Raw genomic sequence first — 25,507 nt, 5'->3', positions numbered from 1 at the left:
ATTTAGCTCTTTATGAGTGAAGAAATATTTTAAACTTTTTTGGTTCGTAAAGATTTCACATTTTCCTCCATACATATAATGCCTCCAAATATTGAGAGCATACACCACTGCAACTAACTCCAAATCATGCACAGGATACTTTTTCTTATATTCTTTAAGCTACCTAGAAGCATATGCGATAACCCTACCATACTGCATCAATACGCACCGAAGTCCCTTCAGGGACGCATCACTGTATATCACAAACCCATCCTCTCCTAATGGCATAGTTAACACTAGGGCAGTGACCAATCTCTATTTTAATTCCTGAAAGCTTTGTTCACAGTCATTGGTCCATTCAAACCTCATATTTTTCCTTGTGAGTCGTGTTAGCAAACCCGATGATCTAGAGAAACTGTCAACAAAGTGTTGGTAATAACCTGCCAAACCCAGAAAGCTTCTAACCTTTTGAATATTCCTTGGTCTCACCTAACTCACCACTGCCTCTATCTTACTCAGGTCAACTGATATGCCGTTCCTAGAGATCATATGGTTGAGAAAAGAAATCTACCTCAGCCAAAATTCACATTTCTTGAATTTTGCGTACAACTTTCTTTCTCTCAATGTCTACAACACCGGCCTCAAATGATGCTCGTGCTCCTCAAAACTCCTCTGAGTAAACCAGCATATCATTAATGAATACTACAGCAAACTGGTCAAAGTACTGATGAAACACTTGATTCATTAAATCCATAAATACTGCTGGTGCGTTAATCAACCCAAATGGCATCACTAGAAACTCGTAATGCCCATATCTAGTTCGAAATTCCATCTTTGAAATGTCTTTGCCCAACTTTCACCTGATGGTAACTCGACCGAAGGTCAATTTTAGAATAAACCTGAGTCCCTTGAAGTTGATCAAACAAATCGTCGATCCTGGGAAGAGGATATTTATTCTTGATTGTTAGTTTATTTATTTCTCTATAGTCTATGCATATCCTCATGGTCCCATCTTTCTTCTTCACGAATAGAACTGGTGCTCCCTAGGGTGACACACTAGGCCTAATAAATCCTTTATCTATAAATTCTTGTAATTGATCTTTCAGTTCCTTTAACTCGGTTGGAGCCATTCGGTAAGGTGCTTTAGATACCGGTGTCGACCCCGGTAAAAGATCCACGGTAAATTCAACTTCTAGGTTTGGTGGTACACCAGGTAATTCTTTTGGAAAAACATCTGAAAATTCTCTGACCACAAGAATATCTACTTGTTTCAGTTCTTCTTTTGACAATTCTTTTATGTAGGCAACAAATCCCTAGCAACCCTTTTGAATCAGTTTCCTCACCTAAATAGTTGACACAAGTTGTGGCGAAGCGCGCACACATGAACCAATAAATTTGTATTCTTGCTCTCTAGGAGGTCTAAAAATCACCTCTTTATAATAACAATCAATACTGGCATGATTAACTGCCAACCAATCCATACCCAAAATTACATCAAACCTCTACCTCACAAGATCAGCTGGCAATACTTTTCCCTGAATGACTATTGGAAAATCCCTAAGTACCTTCTTATACCTCACTATTGATCCATTCGGTGTAGCTACAGCCAATTTGACATCTAACAACCGTACCTTATATCCAGTCAATTTAGCATACCATGACGAAATAAAAGATTGGGTGGCACCTGTGTCAAAGAAAACAACAATTTTATACAAAAAAGCGATAAAGGTACTTGTAACTACATTTCCAGCTGCCTCGGCGTCACTCGGCGTCAATGCATAAACCCTCGCTGGTGTAGTATTCCTTTGCTATCCTCCACGGGGTGCCTGGTAATCACCCTGAAATGGTCTGGGAGCTGGTGCCAGGGCTGGCAATCCCTAACATGACCAAGATGAGTGCCTGGGTCTCCTACAACGATAACAGACGTCCTCTCCCATCCTACATTCACCTGGATGCCTCCGACCACATTTGGAACAAATAAGAATAGTTTGTCCACCCTTAGGACCACTACGTCCCATCATCCGTCTGTGACTACCACCATATCGGTCTCCCTTCCATGGCCCTAGCTAGAACCAGCTTGGAAATCCTGAGGCGTGGGCCTCTTCCTCTGACTCTAAGCTGCAGCACCCCTCTACATGCCACTCTCGATAATAGCAACTCTGTCCACCACCTCCAGAAATGTCTAAGCCTGAAAACCGATGACCTGCTCAAACAAATTCTGCCTTATACCTTCCTCAAATTTCCTTATTTTATTCTCCTCATCTGGTGCCAAGTATGGGGCAAATCAAGACAACTCAATAAACCATGCTACATACTATGATACTATCATCTACTCCTGAACTAAATGTAGGAATTCTGCTACCTTTGCACTCCAAAAGATAGCAGGGAAATATCGCTTGAAGAATAGCTCCTTGAATCTACTCAACGTCACTGGCATGGGATTAGGCCTTTGTTCCTCAATCAATCGCACCGATCTGCACCAGCATTTTGCCTCTCCTGTCAGTTTAAATGTCACAAATGACACCTTCTGTTCATCTATACATGAAAAGTACCACCAATATCTCTTTAATGTCTTAAACCCAATTTTCAACTATAATTGGGTCAACTCTTCCAGCAAAATATGGAAGCTTCATCCCCATAAACTGCTCGATCATGCAGCCACGCTCCCCTGTGCTCCTAGCCATCTCAGCCATCACCTACTTGGTGATGTTGCGCAACATTGCATCTTTATCTTCACCTCCCGTATTGGAGGGTCCTGCTCTATCACCTCCAGCATTCGTACCACTGCTCCTTGGGTCCATCTCGAAAAGACAAAGAACACTATTTGAGGATCCTATCTCCCGTAAAGATCTAATTTATTTCTTCTAATTGAAATCTCATATTCGCTATTAACTACCCTCCCTTGTCCTAATTTAAATTCCAATCCTGCAACCTAAATACACGACTCGTCAATAGTTTACTATAACTTTCCTGAAATCGTCACCCCAGGAAAGACATGAAAATAACCACGAAAATCCTGTACCCAGACCACAAAACAAAACCTCAAATCCTTTTCCTATATTCTGGTATTGTTTCCGCTGCACTCTAGGGTCTACAGAACCTAACAACATAGGCTCTGATACCAAACTGTAACGACCTGATTTTCATGCAATTTTTTTTCCCACTTATACACATATATAGCAGTTCTTTCTTTTACCTACTAAAAACATCTCAAGCCCCAAGGGAGCACCTAGGAAACTCCATTCACATTACATTTCTAGGGAGTGGTAAACATAAAACTTTAAACTGTATTTACAATATCAGAAATCTAAAAAAAAAATCTTAAAATATACATCACAAAATACCCAGTGACATCAATCAAAAACCCTGGGATCTACCCAAACAACCAACACCTAGAAAACACTCACCCTTCCAAAAAAGGCAGTGCAAGAACCTCCCTACCTACGAGCTTTATCTGCTCACTTAGCTGGATCACCTAAAAAATGTTAAGTCACTGGGATGAGACAAAGCTCAGTACGAGAAGATATGTTATCACTAGTGTGTGACAACTGAGTTATACATTTTAATATACTGATATAATACTAAAACTATAAAACTATTAGTCCAGTATACCGTACAAATTACATTCATCATAGCAAACACTGTATATCTGAGTTTTCTAGTGACGCATAATTCTAGCATTATAATAAATCTACTATTGTACTGTAAAACTGTATTTATAGAAATAGCTATAATAACACCCTAGGAACTGAATGTCATGATTTAACCCCTCATGATAGGGTTGTGCGGTCCGTAGGCGGGACTTAACTCTAGTTTGCCTGGTAAGTCAATCTAAAACTCTACCAATCAACTATCTGGCTCACTGCAGTCTCTTCGGGCACGAGCAACGGTACCATGCTCTCCTGTCTGAATCTGAATGAATATTTCCTCAGGAATCTGATACTGTATAATACTAATATATATAATTATCTCGCTATTTTATCATGATTTTAAAATAACCATAACACTATAATTCTGATCTTAAATACTGTATTATCTATTTAAAATAACTATAATATTTGACTGAAATAATTGTAATGTCAGAGTGTTATGGTTTTTTGAAATCATGACATTTTGAAAAATACTATATATCTTATTTTCTGAAAACTGCATATTAATATTTTCTGCTAATATACTATATAACATTATATTCTGTAAAACTGTATAAATGCCATATTAAACTGTAATGAACTCATGCCACACAATTGAGTAATTAAAATCTCATGCTCTAAAATCTGCATCTCCTACCATAAAAATAATATTTTGGAAAAACTAAATAATAAATTGATATATATATATACACACACACACACATATAATTTTCTAGTAAACTTTTAAAAATTCCTAGCATAGCATATCTCACCTATCTGACTGGGAGGCTGACCTCCACTCCAATGCACTCTCACACCCTCGGTGTACCAACCTCAAAAACCTACATTTACATATACATATTCTCCAGTAAATCAATACACCCATAATTCTTGAAATTGCCTATTCATAAATTTCTTAAACTATAATTTACCTGGGTTCCCTAAACAGATACTTGTTGGGTCCTAAATCCATGACTATAGGGGTCTAAAACACCCTATTCCTAAAAATATGACACCCCAAATTTATTCTACAAAATACCAGTATATTCTCATGGTATACAAAATTTGGCCTCAAATAATATAAGTAATACATAAAATACCTAAAAATTTACTTACCCAAATTTTAGGATGGTTCCCAAGTTGGCCTAACCAACAAATCACTCCAAAAGATTTGAAGAAGCTTCCTAGGAGTGATGTGGCAGCTTCGGATCGTCGAACTGGCGAAGAACGGAGCTGGAATCGAAGAAAGAAGGAGAGAGAGACGATTTTAGAGAGAGAGAGAGAGAGAGAGACAGCTTGCATGCAAAATACCTCGCAACAAAAGAATTCTATGCTATTTATACCCCTAGTTTCATTAACGAGACATGTCACTTCGTTGACGAGGCCAAGAAGCAAGTTAGTTGATGAACACCCTACCCTCATCGACGAAATTTAGAGCATGAAAATAGCCTCTCGGTAAATTCTCATCGATGAGACATGTGTCCACGTCGACTATCCTAAGAAGATGATTTGTCGACAAATGCTCCGTGCTCGTCGACGAGGCTCTGTCCCTTTTGTGAAATTTTTCCTTTCTTTCTTCCCTTTTCTTATTATTTAATTACTATAAATACTCCGGGTCTCTACATGAAGTGTTTAATATATATTTACAAAATATACATACAATTGTATTTCACTATCAATAGCAGCCAAGAAAATGTATTCATAATCACATCATTGTTGACTTCTCTATCACCCGATCACACACAAGCATACATAATTAGTTTTACTGATAATTGTTGACCTGATTGGTTGCACCCAGTTTTAATTATGATAAATACTCTTTGTACTAATGGTTGTACTTAGACTTGCATGCAGGTTCACCATGCACGTGTATTTGGACTAAAAGACATATCATGACGGCATGCAGTGTTCATGTCGAAGAATGAAGAATTGTGTTGTGTCGTATTTATTATTTTATTTATTCATTCGAGGATGTAATTATTATGGACTGTGCACTCCTATGGCTTGTAATAATTTGCATCCTGCATGATACGTAGGTATGCTTAAATCGACCTTAGTTGGACTTTAGGTACCTACACAGACCATAGAAAGACCTTAGGGAACACCTTTCGGTCGACCGACACCAGATTTTTTTGGTGCACTCAAAAAGGCTTAAAATGACCATAGGACACTCACTCACACACTTATATGTCTTAGTCATTTGAATAGGGTGATTGTGTATTGAAACAGGACTGAAATGCATAAGATATGCTCTTTCGATTGACCGACCTATACAGGTCATTTTGCCCCCGGTCGACTGAATTCGGTCTGGGTCAACCGAGCCCTTAAAGCTTATTTGACCCTGGTCAACCAAATGACCTGGAAGTCAATAGTTTGACTTTTTGGTCAACCAAGAGATTTTTGAACTACACCAACCTGAACCCAACGGTCTAGTCGACCGACCAGTTAGTTCATTTTCACCCTGGTCGACCGAACCGCACTATTTTAAAAAATCGCCCTTTCTGGTCGACCGAGCCATATGAACTTCGGTCAACCGAAAGTCTTCACGTCGACTGGTGCTCTCGGGTTGCTCCGAATTTTTACCGTGGTTAACTATTTTTTAACAAGGTTAAAATTGATAAAACGTCATTAATCTTTTCTAATAATACCAACTTTGTCCCCAACGGTCATAATCCATATGGTGTCTATAAATACCCCTTCATTTGGGAAAATTAGTAAGGATTAGTATCTTGATTAAAACAAAAATTCTCTCAACTTCCAAAACCTTATTTTAGCCTATACTACTCCCATACACTCAAAAGCTTCATTCTCCTTAATTATCCAAGAGTTGTGAGTGTATTTAGATTGCTTGTGCTTCATTCTCTATTTGCTTAAATACTCTCATTTTCTTGATTGTTGATTAATTTTAGCATTGAGAGTAAAGTTTAAGTTCTCCCACTGATTTTATTTAATAGATCTTGTGTTGGAAAACTTAGAGGCTTGAGGTTCTTGCATTGTCATTGCAAGTTACCTTAGTCCTTATTTTTTGTGTGCAAAATTATTTTTCAAAGCTTGCATTCAAACACTCCTTGTGCTTGGTATATTGAGAACATCTTGCTGAGTTCGTTTGAATCAACTTGCTAGCATATTTGAAACTTTGATCTGACATTGTGATATTCAAATATAGTGTTTCAAATCTTGCTTAGATACACACTCTAGATCTTGATTGATTATCATACTTGATTGAGTGTTTAGCACACATTATAGCGCTGAGCATATTTTACATATCATTCGTGCTTGCATTATTGATTGAGCGTTATTGGTGCACACATATGCTTCTCTAGAAGCGTATTTTCGTGTATAGACATTTTATACACATTGGTTGTATTTCATGCGCAGGCCTAAAGAGGGAGACTAGCCCTTTAAAATAGTCCTAGATTGGCTTAGACCCGGTTAGGAAAGCTAGATGCTCCATCCTGTTGTTAGTTAAGGTCAGACCTTTGAATTGAACTGGTTTGTATAGGTGTCGTTCAACCCATTTAAGTGAGTATTATAGTGGTAATCCTTGTGCTAGTGTGGCGAAGGCGGGGACATAGGCATAGTTGGTCGAACCCCAATAACATATTGTACGTGTTCTTTACATTTTCGCAATTTATTTACTGTACGTGTATGCTATATTGTGAATGATTGAGTTTACATTTGCATAAACAGACCTTAGGTTAAGTAATACTATTAATCATGTTTAACCTAGGCGATAATTTTTAAATACCCAATTCACCCACCCCCCCCCCCTCTTGGGATTGCACCATAACTAACAATAATTCCTGAGAATAGGGAAGTCTACCCGCCCATACAAGTAGATTTCCTATGCTCTAGTGCTAACACCAAGGCACTCACCTTTTTCAATAAGCCCTCGGGTTATGTATCCAGGTAAAGTCTTCGAGAATAGGGAGGGTCACCTGTCCATACAAGTGACTTCCCTCTACTCTAGTATCCACAAATAATTATTAGAGCACTCGCCTTCCTCAGCAAGCCCTCGGGTGGAGAATTTAACTTTACCATAAATACTCATGTAATTAAAGTTACACATATCCACTATCGTCATTTCACAGAGTTCTACACATATATGCATACCACAACCAATCCACACAGGATAATTCGTACAGTTTTCATTCACACCCACACAGGGTTCACATCCACATAGAATACAAGGTTCACATAGGACTCTAATCCATATAAAACACATGTCCACACAGGACTATCAACCTCACAGGTTACACGGCCCACACAAGACTAATATCTTCATATTATACATGGTCCACATAGAACAACATCAACACATGGTCCAAACAGGAATGGTCCACATAGGAAAAAACATTAGTACGTATTGCAACACATACCACCCTGCTCATGGTAAATAGGTAAAACAAACTCCTTATACCACTACCAATGTTTTACCCCCCAATATAAACGCCCATATAACAACCTCCCCATACCACTATCAACGTTATATGATGGTTATATCAGGTATGATATAACGACCTCCTCATACCACTACCAACACTATATCGCAATTTACATGAACCACAACACAAATCAATAACAAAACCAACTACTCAAGCACAACCACGCATCTACTATAGTATACACAATCAGGAAGTATCCAAAACCAACCAGTATTTTCAACCAAGCAGAATTCGTAGCCCAAACAGTATTCATAATCACACAATAAAACATAATTTCACAGCATTCGCAACCATTTAATTATCAAAGTTGTTTTCATGCCACAAGATTTTTCCCAATATAATATATAATAAAAAACAATATTTTCAATACCTGCACCATTTAGAAAGTTATACCAAAATATATATATATATATATATATATATATAATTTTATACCCAAAATTAACTAGTTTAAAATTATTAAAAAGTTGTTATAAAGTATTTCCCCTTACCAGCTCCACGGGATTCTACTTAAAATCGAACAAAAACGAGACCCTGCATTCTAAAAATCCCAACTTACTTAAATCTCAGAAAAAAACTCATTTAATACTTCTTAGGTTCCATATATTTCAAAATAATAATAAAACCTTAAAATATCTCACTTACCCTGATTTTGGGATGATTCCCAAGTACTCCAAATTGAAAAGCAGAGAATCTTGCCAAAAGTCTCGTGGTAGCTTCCAATCGTCAAATTGGGCTAAATCTGGGCTAGATTCGAAGAGAGAAGGTAGAGGGGGCGTTTTTAGAGATAGAAACAAAAGAAAAATGAATTCTTTTGATAAAATTTTGATATTTGGTTATTTATAGGCAACTTGCCACGTGGCCTCATCAACGAGATATTAGGACTCGTCAACGAGCCCAAGAACACCGTTCGTGGACGAAAACGTGAGCTCGTTGACGAAATTTAGATATTTGAGAACCTCTCTCAATAAATCCTCATCGACGAGACATGCATACTTGGCGACGAGGCTCAAAAGATAGCTCGTCTACGAGAAAATCTAGTTTGTCGATGAGTGCCTGCTTGTTATTCTTTTAGAATTTCTTTTCCCTTTCTTCTATTTCCCCTTTTTACTTTTACAATCTTCCTTATTATTTTAAATAGTAAAAATTTTCTCAGTCATTACATTCTCCCCTCCTTAAAAGAATTTCATCCTCGAAATTCATTAATCACCCATTTCTCACAACTAAAAGCTAACTAAACACATTCATACATTCAAATTAATTCAAATATATGCAACACCGAATTATGCAAAGTCAAACAAAATTAATACGCATGCTAACGTAGACATATTACTTGGGCCTTTAGTGTTGTCCCCCTCAGGTGTACCCAACATATAAATACATGTCGGGGCACCGTCGCCACGAAGCACCAGGTTGTTCCTTTGATTCTGATTTGGAGTAAGTGAGTTGTTCAGCGGTTCTCGACATTCCCGAGCTATATAACCATATTTTCCGCATCTATAGCACACGACACCCCAACTTTGGCATTCTCCCCAATGTCTCTGGTTACATCTAGGGCAGTGGGGGCATGACGAATTGCCCTATCTTCCTTGATCATTTCTTTCCAACCCCTAACCTGCAACATCTTTGTCTCCCCTCGCCGACCCTTGTTTGACATTTTCTTTGGAGCGGGGAGACATGGGTCTTTTTCTTCATTCTGACGCTTCTGCACCCCTCTGCAAACTTGACTCTATCACGGTGGCTTTTTTCCATCAGTTCTGCGAAATCCTGAATCTGAAAACACATCATATCCTCGTGAATCCTCTGATTCCGGCCCCTTTCAAATCACCTCACCTTTTGGTATTCATCTGAAACCATGGAAAGTGCAAAGCGGGAAAGTTCTAGAAATTTAGCAACATACTGCAAAATAGTGAGATGCCCCTAAGTCAGGTTGAAAAATTTTTCCGCCTTTGCATTTCTAGTGGTGGGAGGAAAATATCGGTTGTAGAAGACCTGCTTGAAATGATCCCAGGTCATTGCTATAGGTACTACTTGTTGTTTCTCCAACAGCTTCATCACATGCCACCACTGTTCAGCTTCTCCTGCCAGTTTGAAGGTGGTGAAAAGAACTTTTTGCTCCCTAGTGCATTTCAACACTGCCAATATCTTTTCCATCTTTTGCATCCACGTCTCAACCTTAATCGGTTCAGTTCACCCTCAAAAGATGAGGGTTTCAGATGGGTGAATTGATCAATCGTGCAACCCTGGTGCATTGGTAGGTAGCTTGATCCCCTGAAGTCTCGTCTCATCTCTTCCCTAACCTGACAAGCTATTCTTTGCAATAGTCGAGAGGTGTCAATCTCATCCCCGCTGGAAACTCCCAACTCGCTTCCTCCTCCTTCATCCACGCCTTTGCCTTTAGGATCCATCCCTAAATATATATATAACAAAGGAAAATTTAGAATCTCTACATCTTAATATATATGACAAAATCATAAAACAAGAAACCAATTTAATATCCAAATCCTCAATTAAATATCCAACATCCAATTATCCACAATCATCTTAACCTTCAAGTTCAAATTCCAAATTTCAGTTTCTCTGCTTGGAAACATCACCGTCGATGGATTTACCGTGGTTTTCTAAAACCGTTGACTAATTTAGAAAATCACAGAAGTCCGTCAAGGAATTTCTGCCTCTAGGCTACGAAACAAACTCAAACTCTTATCAATACCTTAATCTACCCATTCCTACCCTTATCCAACTCAAACCTAAACTCTGGTATTAATCCTTCTAAAGTCTGTAAGACCGTTATGCTCTAATACTAACTGTAATACCCCGAACCTACCACATAGGGCCTAGGGTATTATGAGACCAACCTCATACGTCTCTGATACCATTCACGCAGCAAAATTAATTAAATTACCTCAATAAAAATACTAAAGTTCTATATTTACATATGTAGACCCATAAAATGCAATCTCATTCTTCATATTACATAACCATAATAAAATATATTAAACATAAAACTAACACATATCCGTTCTGGTATTCACTCACAAAAACTAACCCCGCCCTAGAGCTATCTAAGCTCGACCACCTGGAAGACCTGAAAAGATTAAATATTCATCGAGGTGAGACTTCTCTCAATAAGGAAGAAATAAGTTACAACAGTGCGTAATTAAAATGTTTAATATATATTTAAAAAATATACATACAGTCATATTTCACTATCAATAGTAGCCAAGAAAATGCATTCATAATCACATCATTGCTGACTTCTCTGTCACCCAATCACATACACGCATACATAATTGTTTTTACTGATAATTCCCGAGAATAAGAAAGTCTACACGCCCATACAAGTAGATTCCCTCTACTCTAGTGCTAACACCAGGGCACTCACCTTTCTCAGTAAGCCCTCAGGTTATGTATCCAGGTAAAGTCTCTGAGAATAGGGAAGGTCACCTGCCCATACAAGTGGCTTCCCTCTACTTTGGTATCCACAAATAATTACTAGAACACTCGCCTTTCTCAGCAAGCCCTCGGGGGGAGAATTTAATTTTACCATAAATACTCATGTAATTAAAGTTACACATATCCACTGCCATCATTTCACAGAGTTCTACACATATACGCATACCACAACCAATCTACACAGGATAATTTGTACAGTTTTAATTCACACCCACACAGGGCTCATATCCAAACAGAATACAAGGTCCACACAGGACTCTAATCAACATAAAATACATGTCCGTACAGGATTGGTTCATATAGGACTATCAACCTCACATGTTACATGGTCCACACAGGACTAATATCTTCATATCATACATGGTCCACACAGAACAACATCAACACATGGTCCACACAGGATTGGTCCACACAGGACAAACATCAGCACATATTACAATACATACCACCCTATTCATGGTAAATAGGTAAAACAAACTCCTCATATCACTATCAATGTTTTACCCCCAATATAAACACCCATATAACGACCTCCTCATACCACTGCCAACGTTATATCGCAATTTATATGAACCACAACACAAATCAATAACAAAACCAACCACTCAAGCACAACCACGCATCTACCATAGTATACACAATCAGGCAGTATCCACAACCAACCAGTATTTTCAACCAAACATAATTCCTAGCCTAAACAGTATTCACAATCACACAATAAAACACAATTTTGCAGTACTCGCAACCATTTAATTATCAAAGTTGTTTTCATGCCACATGATTTTTTTCCAATATAATTTATAATAAAAAACAATATTTTCAATACCTACACCGTTCAGAAAATTATACCAAAATATATATATAATTTTATACCCAAAATTAACCAATTTAAAATTATTAAAAAGTTGTTATAAAGTATTTCCCCTTACCAGCTCTTAGGGAGTCTGCCTAAAATTGAATAAAAACGAGACCCTATATTCCAAAAATTTCAACTTACTCAAATCTCATAAAAACACTCATTTAATACTTCCTAGGTTCCATATAATTCAACATAATAATAAAACCTTAAAATATCTCACTTACCCTGATTTTGGGATGATTCCCAAGTACTCCAAACCGAAAATATGCTCTACCTATATTGCAGAGAATCTTCCCAAGAGTCTTGTGGTAGCTTCTGATCATTGAATCAGGCTAAATCCTGGCCAGATTCAAAGAGAGAAGGTAGAGGGGCCTTTTTTAGAGAGAGAAACAGAAGAAAAATGAATTCCTTTGCTGAAATTCTGATTTTTGCCTATTTATAGACAACTTGCCATGTGGCTTCGTCAACGAGATATTAGGACTCGTCGACGAGCCCAAGAACACCGTTCATGGATGAAACCGGGAGTTTGTCGATGAAATTTAGATATTTGAGAACCTCTCTCGATAAATCCTCGTCGATGAGACATGCATACTCGGCGACGAGGGTCAGAAGATAGCTCGTCGATGAGAAAATCAGTTCATCGATGAGTGCCTGTTTGTTACCCTTTTAAAATTTTTTTTCCCTTTCTTCTATTTCCCTTTTTTCCTTTTACTATCTTCCTTATTATTTTAAATAGTCAAAATTTTCTGGGTTGTTGCAGTATCAGCCTTTAATCACAATATCGACACTGCACACATACTTAACTGACCTAACGTTCCAACTCACATATCCAAGTTTCAGTCTCAACCTAGAAAAAAAATCATCGATAGATTTATTGTGGTTTTCCTGAAATCGTCATTCTAGGAAAAACATAGAAGACCGTCAAAGGATCACCACCTCTAAGCTCGTAGACCCAAACTTAACCTAACCTACCCATTCTTATCCTTGTCTCATCTCAACCTATACTCTGGTATTAATTAACTATCAAAGTTTGCAGATCCTAGCAAAGCTAGGCTCTGATACCACTTGTAATGCTGCGACCTGCCATGTGGGGCTCGGGGTGCTACTTTAGTAACATCTATATTCCTAATACTATAATTATCATATAAAAGCAATGGAAATAATTTAACATTCTCCAAAACATTACCAGAGTTATAGACTACCATCATTCACAAAGGTCTCCAATCATTTAATATTACAACCCAAAATAAAAGACAGTAATCAACTTCGTTTATACAAATGACGTGAATAACTAGACAACTAAACCTAGCTTCTCTAGTTTCCTAAGCTCGATCCCCGGTATTTCCTGAAAAGTAAAATGATCATCGGGGTGAGACACCTCTCAGTAAGACAGATTAAGTTAGTATCAGAGTGTGGTCAACATGAGCTTTAGTAGAATCAGAAAATATTCATTTCTCCATTTAAACAAAAATAGCATTTTCTTTCATAGTATAAACTAGTTTAATGAATAGAAATACCATTTACATAAATCCACATATATGCATATAAGACACCCCTGGGACTAACGACATAATTAACCCCTATGATGGGTTGTGCGGCCCAAAGGATGGACTTAGCCTAGGTGATCAACCCAAATTAACTCAAAGTAACAATATGCAAGTACGTCTGTAGGCATCTGCAAGCTCAGTTGAAGGTCTGACTGCCTTACCACTTCCTGGTTCGAACCCCAAGGAAGGTACAACAACTCTTCGTAGGCCAATCGGTTGAAACCACCTACACTTCCACTACAGTGTCACCTAGCCAAATAATTCCCTAGCAACGGTACCATGCTCACAATACAACTGGTCCTCAAGGTTCTTAAGCCATATCATGCAATTTAAGTAATAAAAACTGTAGTATAAATCTCATTTGAAATAATAACTGTCATTTCACAATCCTGGCTTACAATCGTCATATCAAAACCCGGCATATAGCCACTATATCACAATTCGGCACACAGCCGTCACATAAAACCCGACTCTCAGTTGTCAAATAAAACCTGACCTGTAGTTGTTATATCAAAGCCTAGTATTTTACATTAAAAATTCTAATATTTTCACAAACAATTCCAGTATTTTCACAACTAGTGTAAATCACCAATCTACGATATATTCTCACTACCATACTCTGATTTGGCTAAACAATAAACCATATAAATTATTCACATGCCACACGATTTTAGTATTTGAACATAATTCAATAAACAACCAAGAAATACCTCATAGTATATTTAGTTCGTATGATGAAAACCAAGCTTTCCACCATTCATCTCATTTAAAATAGCATAAGATATAACTATAATTTATAAAGCCCCTCTTTGAACGATTGGATTTTGAAATAACACTAAAATAAAGAATATACATACATATAATGTCATTTAATCGGTTCAATTTCGATAAAAACCTGACTTAACTTAATCGCTTACCTATTTTTGAAAAAGAAAATGATTTCATTTGAAAAACAAAAAATCCCTAGCTTTCAAACCCGTTGCCGAAAACGAATTGACAAGCCGGGGGAGGAGAGAGAGATGATCGGAGTGCGATGACAGGCTTGGGATGAGCCTATGGGAGAGAGAGAGCGAGAGAGTGAGAGTAGAGAGAAAGAGAGAGAGAGAGAGAGAGAGAGAGAGAGAGAGAGAGAGAGAGAGAGAGAGAGAGAGAGAGAGAGTATTTGAATTATAAAACAAAAAGGCTTACTTAACACTTAAGTAAGCCAGCCTAGCAGAAAATCATCGACGATTTTCCTAGGCTCCAGAAAACCGTGGACGGTCTGGCCTTGCCAAATCACCCTTCCCTTTTTTTTCTTCTCCTTTATTTATCACTTCTTTATTTATTTTCTTTTCTTTTTCGGGTTCGGGTTCCTACACTTGGAACCCAATTTTTTACATACTTTGTTGGTTCTATGGTTCAAACATGGGAACTGTTGGCCCATTTGAATCAATACTAGTTCCCATGGGTCATTTTACTTACGAGCACAGCGGAAATAGTTGGTTTGTGACAAGAACAAGCATATTACATGTTTTAGGCACCTTAAACCCCATTTTTGACTTGTTTGGTGGGTCATACGTCTCAAACTTGGGAGCCATCAGTTCTTTTGACACAACCTTACTTCCCATGGGCCATTTTACTTACGAGCATGGTAGCTATAGTTGGTTTGCCATAAAAACATACATTTTCCATGTTTTGGGCACCTAAAACCGCAATTTTTACTTTTTTTGTACGGCATACGATACAGGCATGAGAACCAATGCTCATTTTATGTAGGAATACTTGTTTTAAGTCATTTTACTTATGAGCATGGTGGCAGTAGTTAATTTGTGACAAGAAAAAAATATTCCACGTTTTGGGAACCTTGAACCCCATTTTGGACTTGTTTTGTAGGTCATATCATTCAAACTTGGGAGCTGACAGCTCATTTTACATAGGTTTAGATACCACTAGCCATTTTACTTACTAGTATGGCGGTGGTAATTGGTTTGTAGTAAAAACAAGTGTATTTTACATTTTGGGCACCTTGAACTCCATTTTGACTTTTTTGTAGGTCATATGGTTCAAATTTGGGAACCGTTGCCTCATTTGATGCAGATTTAGTTCCCATGAGTCATTTTTCGTATGAGTATGGTGTCGGTAGTCGGTTATTGACAAACATAGGCATATTTCATGTTTTGGGTATCTCAAACCCCATTTTTGACTTGTTTTTAGGTCCTATGGTTCAACTTTGGGAACCGTTGGCTCATTTGATGCATGACTACTTCCCATTGGTAATTTTACTTACTATTATGGTTTCGGTAGTTTTGTTGCAACAAAAACATTAATATTCCATGTTTTACACACCTTGAACCCTGACTTTGACTTGTTTTGCAGGTTATATGGTTCAAACTTGGGAACCATTGGACCATTTGACACAAGTTTAGTTCCTATAGGTCATTTTTTATGGGGTCTGCTGTGGAATAGCCCTAAGATTTGTTTGTAATGCATACAGATAACAAAAAAAAAAATGATCTTACATACCCAAGTTAAACAAAAATTCGATCTTTCAAACTCGGATCACAATAAAAATTCGATCTTGCAAATCCTGATTACATGATTAGGATCATACCTGCAAGATCTCTTTGATTTGATCTTGAATCTACAAGCACGAAGAGGAACTCCCAGATCTGCGGGATCGAAGAAGAACTCTTGATGACTACCATGGATCTTCTACTGTATTCCTCGAACACGCCTTACTCCTTAGAGAGGGGGCTCATCAGTGGCGGCTAGGGTTTGCTTCTCATGAAGACATCTGCCTCTATGTGTGCATTTTCATCTAACCCTCGCCGCTAAATGGAGCGCGTGTATATAGGCTACAGTACGGACCTTTGAGCAAATATGACTAGGGCTTCCAACGTAATTAAGAATTCCTAATCCGACTCGGATTAATCCTTAATTATGTTAATTACAATTCATACCACTAAAGAATTATAATTGTACTCCCTGTCATATTCGAAATAAAATTTTGGGCTTCTATTATTAAATGCTTATTTACCACCCCACATAAAGATTATAGATACTTGTCAATTAAATTAAATTACTAAAAATTTAGTTAATTGACATATTAATTCCCTAAGACCCTACACTTAACTTATTTGATGGGTCAAATTCAAAATCCACCTACAAGGTTTGACACAATCAAAACTTATAAGCTTCCTTAAGGGGGTATCATTAATCCCGATACTGGGACGTGGATTCCATAAATAATTAATGTTCACCATACACATAATGTCATTACCTAACTCACTGAGTTTATTGACCCATAAAGAATCTCACTCTTCTATGAATCAAAGTAATAAACACTACATGCACGTGTCTAATAATCATATCAGGATTAAGAGCATAAGCACTCATAATAATCATGAGGTATTAATTATTTTATATATTTAGTATAAAAACAATTACCCTAAGACGGTCCTGTTCAATACACACAAAGTGTACTAGCACAAGGAGTTAGAACTATATCATTTCCCATAGTCAACACAGACCTATTAAAACCTTGTGCTACAGCCCTACCAATGGTGTGTCCAATTCCATTTAAGACTGTGAACAATAAACTTATATTCAATAAGAACTGATGATCTAATATTTTGTGTGTAAGTCGTACTCTACACACTAAATCACCTACTATAGAATAAAAGACACACATGCATAATCATTAAATAGATAATGTCAGGCATACATTGCTCACAAAGATTCTCATTAAAATGGAACGACTGAAATTATTAATAAATAATAAAACCGATTACATAAAGCATGTAGCATGTCTTTTAGTATAAATGCCTAACAATTTTTACTTACGATTGCAGTGGTAGCAGTTGGTTTGTGACAAGAACATGCATAAACCATGTTTTAGACACCTTGAACCCCATTTTGTTTTATAGGTCATACATTTCAAACTTGGGAACCGTCGGCTAATTTGACACAACTATTAGTTCCCACGGGTGATTTTACTAACAAGCATGGTGGTGGTAGTTGGTTTACGACAAAAAAACATGCAAATTTCATGTTTTGGGCACCTTGAACCCAGATTTTGACTTTTTTGTACGTTATACAGTGCAAGCATTGGAACAATTGGCTTGTTTGATGCAGGACTACTTCCCACGAGTCATTTTACTTATGAGCACGGTTGCGGTAGTTGGTTTGTGACAAGAACTGAAATTAGAATGAATAATTTATGTATTTCTTAAAATCAATTTTGTACAAGCCAATACACAATACTTATAATACAACCGAATATTCTAAACATAGAAACAATCTCCTAAAATAATCGCTCCCAATAATATACAATCCTCTACATAAATATCCCCTAAATTACTCCAAGATACTTTCGATTTCCACACTCCCCCTCATGTTGTATAATAGATATTGATCATGTCAAACTTGCAAATGAAATCATCAAAACTTTGTTGGGCTAACCCTTTGGTAAAGATGTCTGCTTTTTGTTCCTTGGTAGGTACATGAGTTATACAAATGGTTCCTTATTCAACCTTTTCTTTGATAAATTGTCGGTCCACTTCTACATGTTTAGTCCTATCAAGTTGAATTGGATTAAGAGAGATATTGATAGCCGCTTTGTTTTCACAGTAGAGTTTGATATGGAATTTCACCGGGATCTGTAATTCTTCCTAGAGTTTTCGTAACTGTAGTCCTTCACATATCCCTTGGGGAAATGCCCTGAATTCAGCTTCAACACTACTTCGAGCAATTACATTCTATTTTTTACTCCTCCAAGTCACCAAATTTCCACACACAAAGGTGCAATATCTAGTGGTAGACCTTCTATATTCCGCTGATCCTTCCTAATCCGCATCTATGAAAACTATTAGTTTTGGTGCAACCCCAAGAGAGGCTGTGAATTGGGTATTTAAAATTTGTCGCCTAGGTCTACTTGTTTTAACAATAGTATAACACAGCCTAGGGTCAATCTATGTAATTTAGAAATTAAACATACATGTGTAGAAAAGTAAAGTGCGAGAAGTAAACAATACCCGCAATATGTTATCGAGTTTCGGCCAAATTGCCTACGTCCCCGACTTGGCTACACTAGCACAAGGATTCCACTAAAACTCACTTAACGGGTGGAGCGGCACCGGTTACAACCAGGTCAATTCAATGAGCTGACCTCAACCAACACGCCTTACCAGGATGGCACACCTAGCTTTCTTAACCGGGTCTAAGCTAGTCCGAGACTATTCAACAGGGCTAGTCTCCCTCTTCAGGCCCGTTTCTGGAATACAACAAATGTATATATAATTTGTACATGGAAATATGCTTCTTCACAAGAAAATATGTGCACTAGTACAACTCAATCAATATTTACAAGCACAAATGATATGTAAATATGCTCAGTGTTCTAATGTGTGCTAAACACTCAATCAAGTATAGATTATCAGTTCAGATCTAGAGTGTATATCAAAGCAAGATTTGAAACACAACACGTGAGTAATACAAAATCATATCAGGGTTTCAAATATGCTCAAGCAAATTGATTCAAACAAAATCAGCAAGATATTTCAATATACAAAGCACAATGGAGTTGTTTGGAAAACTAGCTTTTGGAAAGGATTTTTGCACACAAAAATATAGGTTTAGGTGTCTTGCAATGACAATGCAAGGACCGTAACCTTCTAAGTCTTCCCACACAAGATTTATCAAGTAAAATTGGTGGAAGAACTTAAGGTTATACTCTCAAATAAAATCAATCAAACAATATACCAAATGAGAGTATTATCTAGTAAGACTAAGCACAATCAGTTTAGAAATACTCACAACACTTGAAAGATCAAGAAATGTGGAGTGTATGAGTGTTTTGGAGTAGTATAGGCTAAAATAAGGTTTTGGAAGTTGAGAGAATTTTGGCCTTAATTAAAATGCTAATCCTTGCTAATTATAACAATGAACAGGTATTTATAGGCAAGGAGAAAATTTTGACCTTTGGGGACACAATGGGAATAATTAAATTTGTTTCAAAAGCCATTAAAAAAATTAACCCGGTTTGCCCCATTAAAAAATCGGTAAAAAATATTTTAACCGGTGAGGTTCGGGTGCCCAACCTGAGGTTCTGGTGCTCGAACAGACTCAGTCAAAAATCCAATATTTAATGGTTCGGGTGCCCAAAGAAACGGTCAGTCAACTAAACAAATGTAAGTAGAATTTTGCTTATAAATTCGGGTGCCCGGTTCCAAGTTCGATTAACTGAACTAACCAATTCGGTCGCCCGAGCCCATTTTGAACATGATCGTTCAGGCACTCGGGTTGTTGAAAAGGAACCTAACATAGGTTGGAGTGCCCGAGGGAGATACGCTCAAAAGTGGTTCGGATGCCCGAACACCAAGTCAACATATTGACTTGTTCGGTCGCCCGAGCCGTTTTACACGGCACTCTCAATATTTTCTACTAAGTTCATTTTTAGCCTGAATTGATTCCCCTGATATGAAGAGTGATGTTAAGGACTTTGTGTATTAAATGTAGGTACCTAAGGTCCAACTAGGGTCTGTTATGAGCATACCTACCATGCATGATGTAAATTATTACAAGCCGTAGGGTGTACAGTCCACAATGAACATAAGGAAAAAATGAAATGATAAATACAAATACATCACAAAAATTCTTCATTCTTTGGCACGAACACCACACGCCATCATGGTATGTCTTTCAATCCAAATACACGTGCACAGTCAACCTGCATGCAAGCCTTAGTACAACCATCAGTACCAAGAGTATTTGTCATGATCAAAACTGGGTGTGACCTATCAGGTCAACAAAAACTTCTACTCCCTTGCTTTCACACTTCTTGAAGAAAAGTCCTTTGCCTAGAGAGCCCTTGAGATACTTAAGGATCTTGTACACAACATCTAGGTGAGTCTTTTTTGGTGAATGCATGTGTTGGCTTACCACACTTACTGCAAATGCAATTTTGGGTCTCGTATGTGATAGATAGATTAGTTTACCAACCAATCTCTAATACCTCTCCTTTTCAACCAATATTTCGCAGTCTTCAACTCACTTTACCGCTTCAATGGGGGTTTCACTAGGTTTGCATCCAAGTATGTTAGTTTCAGTTAGGAGATCAAGGATATACTTTCGCTGAAAGACACTAATACCCTTTTTTGATCTAGCAGCTTCCATTCCCAAGAAGTATCGCATTCGTCCTAGGTCTTTAACTTCAAACTTAGCAACTAGGACTTTCATCAACTTTCCATCTCCACTATACCATCTCTAGTTAGGATTATATCATCAGCATACATAATCAGAATTGTTTTCTTACCACTTTTAGATTGTTGGAAAAACATAGTGTGATCTGATTGCCCTTGTTGATGTCCTTGGTTCTTTATCACCTTTGCAAATCTATCGAACCATGTTTTAGGAGATTGCTTGAGTCAATACATGGACTTCTTGAGTTTACACACTTTGTTTCCTTCACTTTTCTTACTGAAACCTGGTGATATTTTCATGTAGACTTCTTCTAACTCACCATTTAGAAAATGCATTCTTAATGTGGAGTTGTTGTAGTGGCCAATCCAAGTTGGCTGCCAAGGACAAGAGGACCCGAACCATATTCAATTTTTCCATTGGTGCAAACGTCTCTGTGTAGTCAATGCCATTTGTCTGCGTAAACCCTTTTGCAATAAGTTGGGATTTAGACCATTCAACTGTCCCATTAGCTTTATATTTCACAATGAAGACCCATTTGCAGCCTATTGGCTTCTTCTCTCTCGGTAAATTCATAATGTCCCAAGTTCCATTCTTTTCCAGGGCCCACATTTCCTCCATGACAGCTTCCCTCCATTCAGGAATCTCCAAGGCTTCCTGGATATTCTTTGGAATTTTTATTTTGTCAAGGTTAGAAGTAAAAGCACAACACCCTGTAGACAAAGTCTTATAAGACATGTATTTTTACAAGGGATATAAAGTACATGACCTAGTTTTTTTCTAACTAAAATGGGTAAATTGATTTCATCAGGTGTAGACTTATCAGAAGGAGGCTCATAACCATCTATTACCTAGATTGGGATTTGATGTGGACTCATGGTTGCTCAGAGCTATCACCAGTTCCAACTCTCTTGGTTCCTCAGGTATGAGATTCTCCTTGTTCTTTGTTTTTAGCTTCCTTGAGTAAACAAGTATTTCCTTGTTATTTTATTTTTCTACACCTCCCCCTGAATTTAAGTGGTCTTTTGTACATGACATGTCAGGGAATGATGTAAGTGGTATTTTGAATGTGGCACAGATTCATCTACAGAGATATCAAAGAACCGATCTTCACTCCAAATCTCCCCCTGAAGAGAGGGTTTTGCAAGTAAGGAGTGGTTTCAAAGAACGTGACATCAAGGCTAACAAACAATTTTTTTGTGATAAGATCATAACATTTGTAGCCTTTCTTAGTAGAAGAGTAGCAAATAAAAATGCACTTAATGGCACAAGGTTCCAATTTATCCCTATTGTGAGCATGAACATGTACAAATGCAAAACACAAAAAAAAAAAAAAAAATTAGGGAGAGATTGGAATTGAGCCGAGCGTTGGGAAAACACTCTTGGAATTTTTGGAGAGGAGTGCAAAAGAAAGAACTCGACTAGGCATTCTATTAATGAGATATGTAGCTATTAAAATGGCATCGCCCCAAGAATATTTTTTCATATTTGTGGTGAACATCAATGCTTGAGCTACTTCAAGAATATGCCTATTTTTGCGTTCGGCAACCCAATTTTGTTTAGGGGTATCCACACAGGAACTTTGATGGATAATTCTATTTTCTTGAAGATAATTTCCCAAGATAGTATTGAAATATATAGTACCATTATCAGTACACAAGATTTGAATGTGAGTTTGGAATTGTGTATGAATCATGGAGTTGAAATTGATAAAAATAGAACAGACTTCAATTTTTAATTAATAAAAATAGAATGAACTTCAATTTTATCGTTCAATAGGTAAACCTAACAAATACAAGTGTGATCATCAATAAAAGTAACAAACCATTTCGTATGAGTGCGATTAAGAGAGCATGAGGGCCCCCATAAATCACTCTGAATCATAGTAAATGGTCTATATGGTTTGTACGTGGATTTTGGAAAGGAATTACGATGGTGTTTTGCAAGTTCACAAATCTCACACTAAAACTTAGAAAACGTCTTATTTGAACAAATAGAAGGAAATAGACATCTTAAGTATTGAAAATTTGGATGACCCATCCTAGAATGCCATAACAAAATCTCATTATTCCTAGAAACAGATGCAGAATCACAAATAGAAGTTTAACTTTGTTCACTCACATCAGCTTCCTCAAAGTAGTAAAGTCCCTCACACTCCTTAACTCTATCATTCGTATTCCCTGATGATAGGTCCTGAAAAACACAATGAGAGGGAAGAAATTTAGTAGAAAAATTGGAATTTCTAGTTAACTGGCTGATGGATAGTAAGTTGCAGGATAAATTAGGAACATGAAGAATGAACTCTAGTGTGATGGAGTTAGAGAGTCGGATATTCCATTTGCCTGTGACAGATGAGAGTGATCCATCTATAATTTTAACTTTCAAATTTCTAGCACAGGGTGAATATAATGAGAAAAGATGATAGGCATCGGTCATGTGGTCAGAAGCACCAGAATCAATAATCCAAGGCTTGCAAAAAAATTACCTCTTTGGGCTAAAGAACCCGAAGAAATATTTATGGAAGATGAAGCTCTACAATAACTAAACGAGGTTTGGTCTTCCAAACTAGATAGACCCTGCCTCAACATTTTTTCTTAAATCCTAATCTTTCTGTCCTAACCAAAAACGTCAAAGTCTCGCTCCATTATTTCCTCTTCTTTTTCTTCTTTGTCTTATTTTTCTTCTTCCTCCTCTACACCATGCAATGTAGAGAAATGGTCAGCATTATTGGGAGGAAGCTTGCATTGGATGTCAATGAGGCGGCGGAGGACCTAGTTGACACTGTGCTTGTGAATATAGAATGCGGAGGTGGCCATGACAGAGGCACCAATCAAGGCGGCCAAGGCCAAATGTAGCGACAACGTCGTTGACGAAGAGGAATCCCTGGGGACAGGTGCAATTGGTCTCAACAACTATCTGTGCAAAATACTATGTAGAGTGTTAAAGGAGTTCTCGATTATGTGCTTGATCATTTGAGATTCGAGAGCCATGATCTCGTCGTCGTCAAAGGTCTCGCATTGGAGCTCCTCAGTGTGATCTTCCTTGTCGACATAGTCGATTCTACCTGTGAAACTAGAAAGGAAACCCTAACTTGAGAGTTCTTCCCTTCGATATAGAGATGGGGTGAATGACTAACTAAGGAAATCTTGAACCTCGTGAAACTCTTTTGAAGGACCTCGTGAGATTTAGAGGTCATTGAACCTCTACTTTGGTTGGCAGTTTCCACCATTGATAGCTAGGTTTAATCTTTGAGCTCTGATACCATGAAATCAAAATAAATAATTTTTGTATTTCTTAAAATCAATTTTGTACAAGCCAATACACAATACTTATAATAAAACCGGGTATTATAAATATGGAAACAATCTCCTAAATGATCTCTCTCAATAATATACAATCCTCTACATAAATATCCCATAAATTACTCCAATATACTTGGGATTTCTACAAGAACAAACGTATTCCACATTTTGGGCACCTTGAACCCCATTTTGGACTTGTTTTGTAGGTCATACTATTCAAACTTGGGAACCGTCAACTCATTTGACATAGGTTTAGATCCTGCAAGTAGTTTTACTTAAAATTATGGTGGTGGTAGTTGGTTTGTGACAAAACAAGTGTATTTTATGTTTTGAGCATCGTGAACCCCATTTCTGACTTGTTTTGTAGGTCATATGGTTCAAATTTGGGAACTGTTGCATTCTTTGATGCTGGTTTGGTTCCCACAGGTCTCTTTTCTTGTGAGTATGGTGGTGGTAGTTAGTTTGTGTCTAAAATATGCATATTTCACGTTTTTGACACCTCGAACCTCATTTTGACTTGTTTTGGGTCATATGGTTTAAACTTGGCATTAGCTCATTCGATGCAGGAAAAGTTCCCATGAATCACTAAACTTGCAATCACGGTCGCGGTAGTTGGGTTGCAACAAAAACATCTATATTTCATGTTTTAGGCACCTTGAACCCCGATTTTGACTTGTTTTGTAGGTTATATGGTTCAAACATGGGAACCTTCGGACCATTTGGCGCAGGTTTAGTTCCCATGCATCATTTTACTTACAAATACAATTGTCATAGTTGGTTATGACAAGAATTATCATAGTCCATGTTTTGGGCACCTCAAACCCCATTTTTGACTTGGTTTGCAGGCCATATTGTTCAAACTTGGGAACCGTTAGCTTGTTTGACGTAGGTTTAGTTCACATGGGTCATTTTACTTATGAGTACAGTGACGGTAGTTGGTTTGTAACAAAAACATGCATATTTCATGTTTTGGGCAACTAGAACCCCATTTTTTACTTGGTTTTTAGGTCATCTAGTTCAAACATGGAAACCATTACCTCATTTGATAGAGGACTAGTTAGCACGACCCAATATACTTATGTTAGGAGCATAGTGGAGGTAGGTTGTTTGTGAC

The sequence above is a fragment of the Malania oleifera genome, chromosome 3, assembly GCF_029873635.1.
Source record: "Malania oleifera isolate guangnan ecotype guangnan chromosome 3, ASM2987363v1, whole genome shotgun sequence".
NCBI lineage: Eukaryota > Viridiplantae > Streptophyta > Magnoliopsida > Santalales > Ximeniaceae > Malania > Malania oleifera.
This window is presented reverse-complemented; position numbering follows the sequence as displayed.